The sequence below is a fragment of the Balaenoptera acutorostrata genome, chromosome 13 (assembly GCF_949987535.1).
Source record: "Balaenoptera acutorostrata chromosome 13, mBalAcu1.1, whole genome shotgun sequence".
Classification (NCBI taxonomy): domain Eukaryota; kingdom Metazoa; phylum Chordata; class Mammalia; order Artiodactyla; family Balaenopteridae; genus Balaenoptera; species Balaenoptera acutorostrata.
The window spans coordinates 5272716-5290056 of NC_080076.1; the positions used below are offsets into that span (position 1 = coordinate 5272716).

The 17341-nt window shown below is 37.2% G+C and overlaps 1 non-coding gene across 1 annotated transcript; it reads left to right on the plus strand.

The window, feature by feature from the left end:
* The first annotated feature begins 15931 nt into the window (after positions 1-15931).
* TRNAA-UGC (transfer RNA alanine (anticodon UGC)) lies at positions 15932-16005 on the plus strand. The gene has a single exon. It is a non-coding gene; the product is annotated as a tRNA-Ala (tRNA).
* The last annotated feature ends 1336 nt before the right edge of the window (positions 16006-17341 follow it).

Consider the following 17341-nt stretch of genomic DNA (forward strand, 5'->3'; position numbering starts at 1 on the left):
AGCAATTTTAAAATTTGAAGCAATAAATTGCATTAATCTTTGTCTTTGTGGATTTTTAGATTTGTGTTTTGCTTTAGAGGATCTGTTTAGTCTAAGCATCTAAACAAGCATGCCAGTATTTTCTCCCTGTACCTTTTCTTTTAAATTTTTATTGGGGTATAGTTGCTTTGCAGTGTTGTGTTAGCTTCTGCTGTACAGCAGAGTGAATCAGTTATGCATATACATATATCCACTCTTTTTTAGATTCTTTTCCCATATAGGTCATTACAGAATATTGAATAGAGTTCCCTGTGCTCTACAGCGGGTCCTTATTAGCTATCTATTTTATATATAGTAGTGTGTATATGTCAGTCCCAATCTCCCAATTTATCCCTCCCCCCTTTTTCCCCCCTGGTAACCATAAGTTTGTTTTCTACATCTGTGAATCTATTTTTGTTTTGTAGGTAAGTTCATTTGTACCTTTTTTTAGATTCCACATATAAGCGGTAGCATATGATATTTGTCTTTCTGTGTCTGGCTTACTTCACCCAGTATGACTCTCTATATCTTCATATTTTCATTTTGTGATCCTTTAAATTGATCTGGAATGTTTTTTTAATGGTGTGATGAGTGACTTTAATCTTATATTTTACATATGAATAGACAATTGTATAAATACCATCATTTAAAGTATTCCCCCATTGATTAGAGTGCCTCACTTAGCTAAGTTTGTCAAAGGGTTGTCCACACAGAAGCCAGCTAAGACCTCCTTCTCACTTTGCTTCACTTTATGGTAGATGTTGGAAGGCTTATACATGCACTAAGCTGGATTCCCTTGCCGGTAGAAGTAGTCACGTGATTTAGTTCTTGCCAAGGTGATGTTTGCAGAAGTTAGTGAATGGGGGTTTCTACAAAAGGTATATCTACCGGTCAAACTAACATGCCCCTTTTGGCCTTTGCTCTGCCGGGTTCTTCGAGCTTAGAATATGAAAGTTAGTTTGAAGGTGCAAACATCTTGAAGCCACGTGTGACAAAGATGTATAAAGAACCGTGTAGTGGAAGGAAGAAAAGAGCCAAGTCTCTGACGGCATCACTAAACCACTGTATTCAGGGCTGAAATATTAACTATAATTTATTTACTCTTGTGTTAGTTAGGATTTCTGTTAAATGCAACCAAATGCAATTTTAACTCTTAGAAATATAATCAAATTTGAATGTATTTGCCTGTTTTTAGCCTCTCTCTCTGTTTCCATTCTATTGTTTATTCCTACACCAACACCATAATTAATTAATAGGTAATTCATACAGATTTAAGTATATGTATTTTTTAGTATTTGGAAAGACATAACCTCATCCTTTGCTCTTTATTCGAATTGTCATAAACTTTCATTCTTTCATTCAATTATTAAGTTTATTATTTTGTCATATTTCCTAAATAATCCTTCTTACATGTGATATATATTGAACATTATTGAATGTTTTATTTTCTTTTTGTACCTAAACTGATCATGGATGCTCCTCAGTTTAATGTAGAAAATTACAATATCATATGATCTACTTTGAACAGTCTTGGATTATAGAGCTAAATCCTAGTTGATCATGGAGTGTTTTTTAATTTTAATGCATTTTGATAAAATACATAGTGTTGTACATCCCTGTTTATTACTAACATTGAATTATAATTTTCTTTCTTTTTCTATATTTTCTGGCACAATACCATGGTTAGTTAGGTCTCAGGAAATAATTTGGGTATTTTTCCATTGTTTTCTCTGAAATGCTTTGTATAAGTTGGGAATTATCTGTTCTTTGAACATTTGGCAGAACTTGCTCATAAACTATTTAGGTGTTATGTGTAGGCTTAGCTCTTCAACTTCAAGGGTAGAATTTTTATTTAGAATGCATCCTTTAAGCATCTTATATAATAATAATTTCAATGTTGTTAAATTACTGATTTTACCATTTATACTTCATAATTCCCAGATTAAAAAAAGAAAATAAAATGATAAAATAGATATAAATTTTATGGATTAACATTTGTAAAAAAAAAAAAATAACACTGAGTTTTTTGAGTTTAAGTAACAAAGGGAGCCCTTATCACAAAGTAGAATTTCTTTTAAGAAAGTATTCTTAGATTTTATGATTTTAATTAGGAACTTATAATTAAAAGTACAGATTCTAAAGTTTATTTATGACTGTCACAATATGTGTTAAAAATAATACCGATTTAATGGTGATATTATTGAGAACATCAAACAAGTACCCTGACAAAGAAAGAAAAATGTATAATTCTAGTGAGTGTTATATAGTATCTTACAATATTGTTTCTTATGATTATAGACATTTTCTGTGGATGCATTTTTGAATCAATAACAAATGACTTATTGCCTCAAAAAAGTAGGCACCTATTTCTCTTCTAAAAAATACTGAGTACAAAAACATATTTTATATTCAAGTAACAGACACATTCATAGTTCAAATATTCAGCCTGTTATTAACATTATTAATTTCACTGTTAAGAGCTTTTAAGCTAAAAATTCTCATTTTGAATACATTTCATGGTAATATTTCATATAGCATTATCTTTATCTACAATTGTAAAGCCATACATTTAGACAATCAGAATCAATGATACATTCACTTATCTAGATAGGGGAGTTTTTCAAAAAATAAATAAATATATTGCTATGGACTGAATTGTGTCCCCCCAGATTTATATACTGAAGCCTTAACTCCCAATGCGATGGTATTTGAAGATGGAGCCTTTGGGGAGAAAATTAGGTCATGAGGGTGGAGCCCTTGTAATGGGTTTAGTGCTCTTATAAGAAGAGACTTGAAAGAGACCATCTCTGCCCTGTGAGGACAGAGCAAGAAGGTGGTCACCTCCAAACCAGGAAGAGGGCCCTCACCAGACAGTGAATCTGGTCTGCTAGCATCTTGGTCTTAGATTTCCCAGCCTTCAGAACTGTGAGAAATAAATGTCTGTTGTTTAAGCCACACAGACCATCAGCCTGAGCTGATGAAGAAAAATGGATTATCAAAAAACACTTTTCCCACATCCGCCAACACATACACACACACGCACCCCATGATGTGTGAGTGGAAAGCACCTCAAACTTGATATAACTTTAAATCAGTTAAATTTTACTCTGTCAAGGCTAATATCCCATTTTCCATGTCTGAAAAACGATTGATCTAAATTAAATTATAATTGTGATCAACAGTATTTCATAAAAGCAACTTTAAAATTTAAATGATTACTTAAATAATAGATCTGAGATTTCTAAATTAAAGCCTTCTTATTTTAAAATCAGATTTTCTTACCACTAAATCTACCAAGATGCTCAGAAAGACTCATTAACTCCTTCTGGTCACTGCAGTTGGTGAAAATGAGGTAGCTGTTCCTCGCAGTGGGGAAGATCTTTGGGCATGTTTTCGACGTGGAAAATTGAGCTACATAAGACTCCTGAGAACTTTAAAGTTAGGGATGTTGTTTAAGTGAATTTAAAGGGTTAGTCTTAAACATTGAATGAAATGTAAAGTTTTTTTTTCTTTTCAGTCCATCATCAAAGTTTTTGTTTCTTTATTTTGTTTTTAAACTGCAAGATTAAATGCAAAGTGTCTGAAAAAAATTGAAAAAGACACCCCCCACACACAGAGACAGAGACACAGAAAGAGACAGAGAGACAGAGGGAGAGGAAACTGAAACCTCTCCATCATTTTTTGTGAGATTCTCACGGACCCCACATCCGAGCCTGTGATTACTGTGTCCCGAGGGTGAAATGCAGTGTGACAAGAACAATTTATTTGTGAATAACAGCGAAATGTACGAACTTAGCTTCCTCATCCACAACAGGAAAACAACAGTGGAATCTCTTTGCGATTTTGCTAATTTGGTTATTTCAAAGTTATGCTATTTTGATTCCTAGTAAGGCTGTACATGTTTCTTCGTCTGTGAATTTTCTTTTCATTCTTTGCATTTTTTTTTTTTACTGTGGTTTTAATGGTTTTTGATTTCTTCAGGCCACAAACACCATTAAATTCTTATTATTTGCCTGATGCTGCACTAGGTTTTGCCTGCTCTGTTCTCCAGGGAGCAGATGCTGAGAAAGGTGAGGAGAGCCAGCAGTTTTGTGGGTTTGCTGGGGATCAGGGAGCAAGCCTGTGAGAAATACAAATGGGAATTGGCTGTAGTCGTCAGAGAAGCCTGCAGACTGTGATGCTGATCTGACATCCCCGTAAAAGGAAGGGGCGGGGCAGGGCAGGAGCTGGATTGGGCAGGGAAGGGCTCCGACCACGATTCCAGAGGCGACAGTCTTGGCCAAGCCAACACGGAGCTCCAGGACACAGACTGCTTGTTGGAAGTGTCACAGGCTGGGCAGAAATGGCCGGGTCCTGCCATCATCCACATGCTGTCACTGGTTGGGAGCTTCCGTAGAAGAGCCCGGCTCTGTTCTGAAGCTAAGGCAGACCCTGGGGACCATCCCTGGAGGGTGTCACCTCTCTGCCCTCATCACAGGGAAATGGGAAATCTTTTCTTGAAGGGACATCCAAGCATCACTTCCACGTTGCCACAGAGGGGCTGCGGAGAGTATAGGAAAAGGGCAATTCAACCCCTGCGTAAGGGAGATTATAGTCTAGGGGAAGAAGACGGCCAGTAGTGAACATGAACCTGAACAGGATGCTTTCGGAAGGGTCATGTCCGCAAAGGACACTGTACGTGTTGCTTTTGATAGAGTGACACGATTGCTTTCACAGGGAAGTGAAAATCCTCCAGAGTGTGTGAGACCTCCCCGAGTAGGCGATGAGTCCAGGGCACTATCCGAAGAGGGTGTCACACTCTGCACTGCGGAATTCAGAGCTGCTGGGTCTTGTATCTGAAAGAGGGAAAGAAGTCCACCAGGAAAGGCAAGGTGCCTGACCCAGGGGGAGAGAGCAAACGGGTGAGGAAGTTCCCTTTAGCTGATTCTCAGAGATGGATTCCACAGTGATGTCAAAATGATGTTAAAGCTCCTGGGAGCCTCGAGATGTGTGCCTGGGTCCTGAAGGAGGGAATCTTCACAGCACCTACTCCATCGGACCCAGAGAGATGGAGTCAGAAGGGGCCTGCTTATAAGCATAGGCTGTGGCAGGCTAAACCAGAGGACGATAAAGTATGACTTCTGGATTTTACTCTGGAGAAACTAATGAGTAGATGCTGGATTTCTTTTACCGATTTTATGACCTCTATTTGTGAGAATTCGTCAATTATACTTGAATAAATTATATTTCTCCAGTTTTTGTTTCCTTTTACAATTTTATGATTATCTTCAATGTTAAAAATTTTTTAAATGGTCAACTCTTCTAAGATTTCTTGTATCGACGTGCTTAGAGAATCATTCCCCATCCACAGAAAATGTCTGCTTCAATTTTTGTCTTTTAAAAACTATGGGTTAATACGAAGTCCTTTAATTTTGCAGAAACGTACTCTGTGGTATGACACAGTCCTTAGAATCAAGTTGATTCCATGATATGCCATCACTGCACTGCAAGGTACTCGAAAATAAGATGCTAAAGTCAGAATTCTCAGGCTCTCTGCACCTGCAACTCGTGTTATCCCGAGCAAAGTAAGGAAGGAGAAACTAAAAGAAGAGAGGAATTTCTTCCATGTTTTTACTGCTCTTTGGGCAGGAGGCAGTATTCCTTCTCTGATCTTTTATTCCCTTTTATAGTCATTCTTCAATCAGCCAATCTCATTAGCACCTTCTCACCCTCAGACCTCGGTTCTCCCAATACCCACCGTTCACTTTCTCATGCTCAGGTGATGCTGTAGTTGTGTCCCCAGCACCCATGTCTTCCTAATCGATCATCAAAATTTAATTGATTATGGCCTGAGAAGTCCTGACAATTGCTCCCTTTGATGGGGTGTTGGAGACCAGCTGGAGGAACAAAAATAATTTCTAATGGAGTAATATAGATTTCCTAAAAGGAAAGTTGAAAACATAACTGCATGTAAATTTCTAAACTGTCTCTGACAGAAGGATCTAAAACTCTTGGTAGAAGAGAGATTATAAACTATTTTGGTTTCCAATTTTTCCACATAAAGCTGAAGTTACATTAGTCTTTATGCCAATCAAATTTATATTTATTCATGCATTCATTCTTTCACCTGCCTATTGTTTTTCTGAGTGAAATTTAATTAAGCAGTTACTAAGTGTCAAATTAGTTTTTTAGGTATCAGGGATTAGAAGATAAGTAACGTTCAGTCTCTGTCGTTAAAAATCTCCAAGTTTGGTGAGAGACGCAGATACATAAAAAGACTTATTATTATTATTATATGGAAAAGGCAGTGACAGACATAGAGCTAGTTGGTCATAAGGGCATATGGAGGGTCAGATTCCCCAAATTGATGGACATTGTTAAAAAGCCTTCCTGAAAGAAGATGTTATGTGTTACTTTTGGTGTGCTTACTTTAAGCAAAGGGAAATATAAAAGTAACAACATTTGTGAAGGGAGAGGCATTAGAATGATCTAATTCTGGGTGTCTTTCAAATTCTTAACATGACGTAGTAATAGCACATCCTCTGAGTTTTATTAGGTGTGATCCCAAATAATGAACTCTGGTTATTGAGTCAGAAAACCTGGATTCTGGAAACTTCTTTGTGCCTTGATTCTTTCTGCCACTGGATCACAGGATTCCGTTCAGCCTGTGAAGAGATGCCAACTAGCTTTTTCAGTTTATAAAATAGAGCCACACCTCGTTCAAAGGTAATAAAGATTACTACTCATTTTGGCTAATGTATTTGTGAAAATGTAATTATGACATGATATTTTAAAACTGTATAGGCACTATAAACAAGTTTGTAAATTTGTATAAAAAACAGAAAATTCTTATATTTCTGCAGTAGCAAGGCATGCTTTCCTCTCCAGAATATGAATATTTTCTCTCTTTCTGAAGATCTATGTCTAGGCAGAGTTATCAAATTTCTACCTTGAGGTTTATGAAAGTAACAACTGAATATTTTTAAGTTCAATTCTAATTAAGAGATTGGCTGTAATTTGAAAAAAATATTAAAATAAATTAATAGTTTGCCAGAAAAGAAATCCAGTATTTTCCTGTTGATAAATCCAGCCAATTAAATTGCTTCTTTGTGTATTTCAGATGGCTACGGTACCCCGTCAAGTCACTTGTAAAATGTCTCATTAGTTTTATTACATTTAACCTCTTAAATGTAGTGCTCTCATATTAGAATAAGAGGAGGCATAAGCTCTTAGAAGAAAATTCTCTTCTCTGAAGTTTTGGAGATTAAATATATTCTTGTCATACTGGCTGAGAAAAGACCTTTTTCATGTTCTTTCTAATAGCTTCAAGAGATATTCGATTCTCTGAAACTGAACAAAAGGAAGCATGAACATTGTTTCTCTCTCTCCTGTCTCACTTCCAGTTTCTCTGACTTCTTTTCAAACGTGCTTTTCAAGCTCTTCAAATTAAAGTCAGATTAATGTCTGACATCCTGTACAGTCAGAGAGGTAGGAATCTTCAACGGTCCCATGGAATAACACTCCAACCCACAGCTGGACAATCTAAAGACTGATTTCTAATCTGATTCCCTTAAAGTTGGTATTGAAAAGTCCCATTTTATTATTATTTTAAAATGTGTGTGTGTGATTGTGTGCATCACAAGAGGTTCGGAGAGAGAGAGTGTTTTACCCTCTATAAACTCAGAATTTATTTTACTAGCACTTTCCCTAACAAACTTGGATCATTTTTTAAAACATCTTGTTTTCACGTCCACCCCATTTCCTCAGTAAGCTTTGCCTGGATCTGTAGTTTCTTGGTGGAGGTTTTTTGTTGTTCTTGCATTTTTGCTTATACAGCAGGCATCCATTCTACAGTGTAGCAGAGTGGAAATCAGAATGAGCAGGAAATCTGAGAGCGCTCTAGCCCTGGCTTTGTCAGAAATAGCTACGCCCTTAGGCAAAGCATTTAACTCAGGTTCATATGCCAAGATCATGGCATTATGAAGGTTATTTTGTCTCACTTCTCATTCAAACAGGAATCAGCTTGTTGTTCTTCTTGTCTGCAGCATAACTGGAACAATTGTATTTATGGCACAAGGATGCTGGAGGGCTGGAATGAGATGCTGTGTGCAGAGCTCTTAGGGTAACACCTGGCACCTAAGAAGTGTCTCATGCATGTTAGATACTATGCTTTGGTGAGACGGAGATTGGGGATTCCGGGACACAGGTGGTCATGCAGGCTGCGGATGTAGGTAAGATCGTGCAGGTAGAGCGTGTAAAATGAGCGAAGACTCCAGAACTGCAAGGGTTGATAACAGCAGCCAGTAGCCGCTTGCGGCTATTCCTACTTAAATTAATAAAATAAAAACTTCCGTTCATCAGTCACACTAGCTGCATTTCAAGTGTTCAATATTCACGTGGGTTCAGTGACTACTGTTCTGGACAATGTAGATATGGAACATTTTCATCATCACAGAAAGTTCTATGGGAAGCAGTTATCTAGGAGGTGTTCATTCTTTATGTGTAAGTTCGTGCTCCATTGTTGAAATTTCTGTATCTTATGTGGTGACAAAGGATGGTGATAATTATGAAATAAATATTTTAAAAAATATTTCTGATTTTTCTAATCTTCTAAGCCAAGAGGTGTAGAAGAGTTAAATAATTTACCCTATTATGCATTTCTCTAGTTTTACTGAGATACAATTGACAAATAAAAATTGTATTTATTTAAGGTATACAACATGATGGTTGGATAAATGTATACATTGTAAAATGATTATCACAATCGAGCTATGAACACATCTATCACCTCACATAGTTACCTTCTTTTTATTCTTTTTTGGTGGTAAGAACACGAAATCTACTCTCTTAGCAAATTTCAAATATACAATATATATTATTAACTGTACTCACCATGCTGTACATTAGATCCTTAGAACTTTTATAACTGGAAGTTTGAACATTTTAATCATATCTCCCCAATTCCCCCGCCCCTCAGTCCCTAGTCACTTTTATTATACTCTGCTTCTTGAAGTTCTGTTGTTTTAGATTCCACATATATATGAGATCATACAGTATTGTCTTTCTGTGTCTGGCTTATTTCACTGAGCATAATGTCCTCCAGGTTCATCCAAGTTGTTGCAAATGACAGGATTTCCTTCTTCCATGTGGCTGAATAATAGCCCAATTTACATAAACAGATATAGATATCACATTTTCTTTATCCATTCATCCATGGATGGACTTTCAGGTTGTTTCCATATCTTGGCTATTGCGACTAATCCAATGGTTCGTGATGTTAACGTCTGGCTTGGTAGTCAAACCAACACTTGAGGTGACAGCGTAAAAACTAGAAGAGTTCTCTGATCTTAAGTTTGATGCTTTCCCCACCTGTTGCCTCCCCCGGTGTCTCCCTGTTACAGTTAGATGCACATTTAGTGTCCTCCTGATGCAGCTACTTTATGTTATGAAGCCTGTTGTCAAACATTTCCTGAGTGCAATTAAAGTGGGGTAAAAAATCACTGCCTTTCCTTTTTCTACCTGAAAAAAAAGCCTCGAGGCCGTGACCTGATGGTCCTGGCCTCTTGGTATTTGCCTCCTTCTATTTTGCATTATGTCAATAGTAAAAACTGTTCAATGCTTTTGTTTGCTGATGTTTTGACCGCAGCTGTAGACTTACCATCCATCATGCTAGAGGGTAAAATTAACACAATCAAACCCTACTGTAGTCACTCTGAAGTACAAAATTCCTTTTCAGGGACAATAATAGTTTCTTTCCAAGCCTCTGCTTCCTCCCTCTTCTTCTGCATCTGGCTGTTGATGATCAGTGTGTGCCAATCTCTTCCGCGTGACAGACCTTTGCATTCTGTTTTTCCTTAAGTGACATTTTGATGATATGTGTGACTCATGTGATGCTAATAATACTCTTCATATTCAACTCATTTTTGCCGCTTTATACTTACATAAGCAGAAAATTACTATATTTGTATAAAAACAGTTCTACAGAATTATCTGTGAACTTAGAGAATTACGATTTCAGTTTGACACTAAAAATGTCAGCGGTTGATTATTCCTGCCGTCCCATCAGTCATGCTCTGCGATGTCATTTCATTTCACGGTAAGAGAGAAAAATGATGTTCTCAGAAACAAAACAAAACGAAAAACCAACCAACATTTATACCTCAGTAAAACCGTGACACCAGTCACATGTATCAGGGTTAGCTAATTACGGAAGAGGCATGCCATTTATTCTCATAGGAAAACGTATCATGTCAAGAAAACTACTTTAGAAAATACTAAAATGATTTATAACATCCTTGCCTCTACTGTATATGTTCAATAAATGCTTCTTGATGGACTAACAGATGCCAGTTTTTATGCAAAAGTACTTTTTAAGAAATGTAAATATATGACAATTGTAGAAAAACATCTCTGTAATCTTGATGCTAGGATACAATATTCTATGTTCATAAAGTATTCTGATACTCTGAAGCTGAATATGAAATTTGAAATGGAATTTTAACTTTCCTGTGGGATTTTGTATTTTTAGAAATGAAACTTTTATAAAACAGTTCCATTTTGTGAAGTATCACTTTAAAAAATATATATATAAATATATATATATATACATATATATATGATTGATATGGTAAGTTAATTAGAAAATTTATACTTACGTTCCAACATGTGCCTTTCCTCTATTCAAGGCATTATCAAAAAGAAAATAGAAGTGCTGATCTCTATAGCCAATGATCTTGCACTCAAATGATAAAAAATATTTCAAAAGAAAAAGGCTGAACATAAAATGTGTGAGGAAATAATCTATAAACTACTTAAGGATACACATTACAGTTTTTAATATTCATTAAAATTGTTTGAGAACTATGTATGGAGGATTTGGTGCTTAATAGAGACCTCGAGGAAGTGCTAAGATTTGGATGAAAGTCTACAAAACTCGTGAAAAAATTCAGCCACACATGCTGACTAGAGACAAAGCATTAGTTATTTAGAGCATCTAAGAACTAAAAAAAAAAACGAAACATAATAATCATAAAATATCATAACACGTTATAAACAAAATTATGGTTATAAGAGTTGGCTCTCTAATGCATACAAGCAAAAGAAAATTGATTTGATTTTGACTGTTTAGTTCCAACTAAAGGGAATTCATGTAATTCACATGGTTACCACTAAAATACACTGGGAAGGATTATTTAGATCCTTCTGCCTATTTCACCTGGTCATAAACATTTTCATACATAAAATAATGTGGACACAAATTATTTTTATGTCATCCAGCTTGCCTGTGTGAAAAGTATCCTTTGCCACACTTGAATCCTTTTGGTTTCTTGTTATGAGGTTTTTTTTAAAATTTAATTAATTATTAAAAAAAATTTTTAACATCTTTATTGGAGTATAATTGCTTTACAATGGCATGTTAGTTTCTGCTTTATAACAGAGTGAATCAGCTATACGTATTCATATATCCCCATATCTCCTTCCTCTTGAGTCTCCCTCCCACCCTCCCATCCCACCCCTCTAGGTGGTCACAAAGCACCGAGCTGATCTCCCTGTGCTATGGGGCTGCTTCCCACTAGCTATCTGTTTTACATTTGGTAGTGTATATATGTCCATGCCACTCTCTCACTTTGTCCCAGCTTACCCTTCCCCCTCCCCGTGTGCTCAAGTCCATTCTCTATGTCTGCGTCTTTATTCCTGTCCTGCCCCTAGGTTCTTCAGAACAATTTTTTTTTTTTTTTTTGGTTCCATTATGAGTTTTTGCCAGTTACCTTTTTAAGACTAGAAATGTCTGGGGAGGAAAGATTTCCTTTGTTCTGATGCTTTTATACAATCACATATGCCAAGGGACATGGGAAAATAGGAACTGATGTAACTGTCGTGAACTCACTTTGACACGAGACAGGATTAGCTGACTTTACAGTTATTAATAAAACTACAAACTAAAGGCGAATGGGTCAGAGAGGATACAACCATTTCTAATACTGGGATAAATTATTAACAACAACAAAAGAGTATAAGAGGAAAACTTCATTGATAATAAATGAGATCAGTCCTTAAAAGAGCTATGTGTTCAACGCTGAGAACTAGTACGTGAATGCATGTTTACTCGCTGAAAAGCTGTACATGCTGAAAATCCAAATAGGCAGTTTCTGCAGAAACGAGAAGAACATGCAGTCCGAGGGTGACTCCCCATTAACACAGCCCTGGGGAGGCTGTGAAAGGACACAGAGTTTAATGGATTCTGATGGCTAACCTAAGAACTATGAGAATCCACTGGGGAGCAAGAAGGCTGAGTCCTGGGTCAGGGGTGCACTGATTTACGAGGGCTTCCACAACACAGCAACGCAAACTAGGTGGCTTACACAACACATGCTTATTGTCTTACGCTTCTGGAGGCCAGAAGTCCAAGACCAAGGTGTTAACAGAGTTGGTTCCTTCTGCGGTTTGTAAGGGAGAATCTGTGCTGCTTCCAGAGCTTCCGGTGGCTTCCTGGCAGCCTTTGGCTTTCCTTGGCTGGTAGATACATCACCCTATGTGTCTGTGTCCAAATGACCTCTTTTTATAAGGACACCAGTCATATTGGAATAGGGGCCCACCCTACTCCAGGATGACCTCATCTTAATAAATTACGCCTGCAATCACCCTATTTTCAAACAAGTCACATTTTGAGGCACTGGAGTTTAGGACTTCAATATATGAATTTTGGGGGACACGCTTCAACACATAACATAGGGAAAGGGGAGATTTTAGATCCAAAGGAGACCAGCACCATAAATGGGAGAACAGACTCAGGGAGAGATTTCTCCTTTTCCCTCTACCCTGTCACCCCAAGCAGATCACAGCCTGTCCCACAGACACCCTGGTAAAGAGAATCCAGAATCAATAGAGGTGGCAGCGTGTATTGGTTTATTATTGCTGCTATAACAAATTACCACAGATTTGTGGCTTAAAACAAAACAAATTTATTGTTTTATACTTCTGGGAGGCTTACCATTTTAAATGAACGATGTTTTTTCTTTCTATCAGACAGTAAGCTTTTGAGAGAAAGAACAGTAGTTCTTTTCATTATATTCTTAGTGATAAAAGAATATTTGGCTCACTTGTGGTATTTGAAAGAGTAAAAGAATGAACAAAACAGCATCTTTTTGCTGACGTAGTGCCCTCAATTGTTCTGTTCATCAAGTACCTCTGTTCTCTCCCAAAAGGAAGGTTGAGCATATTTTGCAAAATGTGATGTTTGAACTATTTCTATACATTTTTTACAATCAAATTCTATCAGTGCATGCTAACTCTAAAAATATTATTATTCCGTCCAATAACTTTTAACAAAAACAAGAGTTTAATTGCTACCTTCCTCAGAAAATTTCAAACAGCAAATCCTTTGATAAGAAAAAGAAGAGGTCTTGAAAGCTAATTTTCATGTCACAAGGTTTGTATGAATACTTACGTAGGAACGGGTGGTAGAGGGAGAAGCAAACCCAAGGCAAAGATGAGGGAGAAAGAATGTGAACATATAGATGAGAGCGCTTTTGTCCTCTCAGCAAGAGATGTTGTGTTTCCAGTCTCTGGGTGTCGCTGCGAGGAGAATACGAAACTCAATTCAGGGTCTAACTCTGGAGAAGATCCCATAATCTTTCAGCAGAAAAGTCTAGTGAAACCCACTCTTTCTAGGGTGAATGTCTCATGTACGGAGATTCTGGAATTTAAATTAAGTAGATATGGAACAAAACAAGCATAAATCTCAAGACATAACTTTACAGAAAGCGTATGATGTTTATGGACTGAAAGAAGCTATGAAGCGTTCAGAATGTTGCTGTCCTTGTTCATTTCATTTCAGGCTCAAAGTTCTTTTAAGACAAATGAATTTTTCTATGAATATCCTGAAGCATTAATAATAGCTTAAGTTTATTCTGCATGCCCCCTCCTGGCCACAGTGATAGGATAAAAGTTTGAGGAACTGTTCTGTTCCCTCAGTCACTAGTATAGTGTCTCTTAAAGTATAATATAGGCTTGAATTCTGGATATAGATTAGTAATTTACACCTCACTCACATCTGTTTTTACCAGCTTTGATTTCACTGATGTATGAGAACCCAACATTATTAAAATAAAAGATGTAAAGATTACCATGGCAATGTAATTTACTACTTGCTCAAGAGGGATTACCCATATTTTGGATGTATTTTAATCAAAATTTAAATTATTCTGTACTTTCATATTTTTCCAAAGGAATATCAGCATATATTTCTCAAATTAATTATATCTAAGATTATAGAAATCATAATATTAGGATAAGGGTTTTCTAAAGCCATCATTGTATTGGAACCAGAGCTGAAAAGAGAAGAGGTGATTTTTTTTTTCTTGGTAATTCTGAATTATTTTGGACCTTGACTCCTATTAGTTTCATTAACATCAGTATATCCTGTATCATTGGGTTGGTTCATAAATGATTTTGTTGTTCTTAGTATTTTGTCTTAGGCAAGAACATCCAATGTTGTTAAGATAGGGCAAGGGTGTACTTTAAAGTTTGCCTCTTCCTGGGGAAGAGAAGCAGTGTCAGAGCCAGAATATGCTGTTGGTGATAACTAGGAAATTAGATTTTCTGTAAGGCTCTGATGAGCTCATCCAATATTTAGAAGGTCCTGCGTGAATGGTCAGATCAAGGATATGCTGCGTTCAGTGTTATGGGTTCCAGTAATCAAGTAGATGAAACCAAAGAAGAGTTCTTCAATCTACTTCTAGTATTTTTTGTTCCTTTTATTGTGAAAATGTTATTTATCAAATAACTATTTCATCTTTATCATCACAGCCAGTAAAAATCAAGTGCTGGCAGTTTCCTATGTCTTGGACTTAGACGTCTCTGAGAATAGTAATGCTGATTCTTCTGGCCACTACAATGCCATGGAACTCAGGGGGACTCTTAGGTCTATTGGTGAACAGAATGACATTTCCCTGTCCTGAGGAAAGTGTTGTCACTGCAACAAGTAAGCTCTTCATTTTTTTTTTCCATAGCAAAATCCCCTCTTCTCACCTTCACACCAGGAAAGTAATGAAAGTGGTTCCGAATAGGCTACCCCCAACTACGCCACTCTGGCATAACGATTATTCTGAGCTGGACACAACAGAGAAAAAGTAGACAAAGGGTGAACTCTCTGCCCTCCCCTGTCTGCCTGGAAGCGGACCATAAATTCCCCTTGTGGAGGCCCCTCACCCCGCCCTCCCGGTACTGGAAAGGAGATAACGACCCTACACTGGGACAATAGTGCATGGAGAAGCGTCTGCAGACACAAACCTTACTCATCTTCTGTTAGTCTCCTCCATATATTTACCTTCCCATAGTCTTGCACCCCTAAAAGCCTAAACCCCTTTTCTTACGTCTTCTACCAATATATTGTTCTTTGTTAAGGTGCTATACAGTCCCAAGTTCTAATCACCCCTTTGAGTTACTCATCACTGGGTTTCTTCCTCATGTATACCTGGCGCACATGCTAATAAACTCTGTTTTTCTCTTGTTCATCTGCCTTTTGTCTGTCTAATTTGCAGTACCCCGTCACAGAGCTTGCAGGAGGAGAGGAGAAAGGTTCTTTCTTCCGTTTCCTATAAAAGTAACGGGGAAACTATGGACTATAAATAAAATATTTTCTTGCATCTATGAGTAGGAGACCATATAAATAAGACGAATTTTGAAGGGAGATGGTGTTTCATCAGCTCTATAAGTAAGGCTTGGGAAACTAGCAAGATGTTGAGCTATAAAGCAGAAGAGCATTCTGCACTAAAGGTACAAAGTTTATAGGCCCACCAGGAATGCTTAAGAACTCTCTGTGATGGGAATTTGAAACTATAAGAATCCAGGGCTCTTTCATTCCCTAGAGAGGGATTGTCTAAAGAGAAGTAAATGTACTGACTCATCATCCTATCAGCTTCCTCTCAGGGCTGGGGATGTAGCTCAGTGGTAGAGCATATATGCTTTGCATGCGTGAGGCCCTGGGTTCAATCCCTGGCATCTCCACATCCTTCAACCAACAGCTTTGATTTGTTCTTTAGTTTCATTTATTAAATATCGTGACTTCACAATAGGGCATGTCAGTTACACATTAATATAAATTACAGGTAACATCTTACTATTTTAAATGAACTATGTGAAAAGCTAATGATGTGGTAATATTTTCTTTCAGTATTAATAACATTTTTTATTAATCCAAAATAGAAACCTAGCCTTTCTAACAAATCTTTACTCTATTTGATTCATATATGTCTCTGCTAACATCCAAGTTCTTCTAATAAAACCGTATAAATGGTCAGACTGAAATTACCTGCTCTGCTATGGGCATGGCCCACTTGAAGAGTAAAAATACAACAAATATATAGCAGTCATTCCTAAAGTATCAGCACCTGTAATGTCGTTTTAGTATTCACAGCAAAGTTACATATGATAACGGTGCCGGGACTGCCTCTTATGATTCACACATTTTAACGCTATGCTTTATTATCCTAGACAATTACATGATTTAGCTACAGTATAATTCATGGAATTAAAGTAGATTCCTTGAGATCAAGCATTTTGCAGCTATCTCAGTTTTGATCTCCATGTATAAAGGTGTATAGAATAAAAGCTTTTTAAAAAGCTCCTGTATATCTTTGGGGGAGAGGAAGTTGACTCAAACCTCAGGCTAAGTTTTGGGTTTTCCCCACCTACACAAGCGAAACCTATTGACCCCGGACACGGCTAACACGAGCAACTGGAGGTGGTCAATTTTCTGCATGCCACGGAGGACATCGTCGATGGTCATACGGACGCGTGCATTTATTGTTTACTTTCTACTCTGAAGTATTATTCTATTTTGAAGAGTGTTCCGTCTTTTTCTGGGGAAACATTAGTGACATGAATTCGGGTTTGCATGAGGTAATGACAAAATCAAGCGATGTGTCTGGTGAGTCCTCCCTCATTATGGGTCTATTTGAGTCTTTGGTTGTGTACTTTCACCCCCAACATCAGTTGAGTTATATTTACAGTTCTGGTATGAATAAAATTAAGATAACCCTCGTGATGCCAATCAGCCTTTCTTCTTGGTTGACGTGGGATGATATTTGAGATGAACGAAACTTCAGTTTCTCCTCTGTGGGGCGGGGGAGGGAACATCACCTGAAAGTTGGCATTGATTGCTTTGCTTGTTTGCCTTATGAATAAAACCTACTAGAGATGAGCTATTCATCACTTAATTCGCTAGGATCAATCTAAGCCCTTCAGACCAAAGACATTTTTAATTATGTAATGCAAGGTAGTACATGGGTTCATACTTCAGAGGAATATTAAAAACTCCCTTAACTTATTCACAATCTTTGAG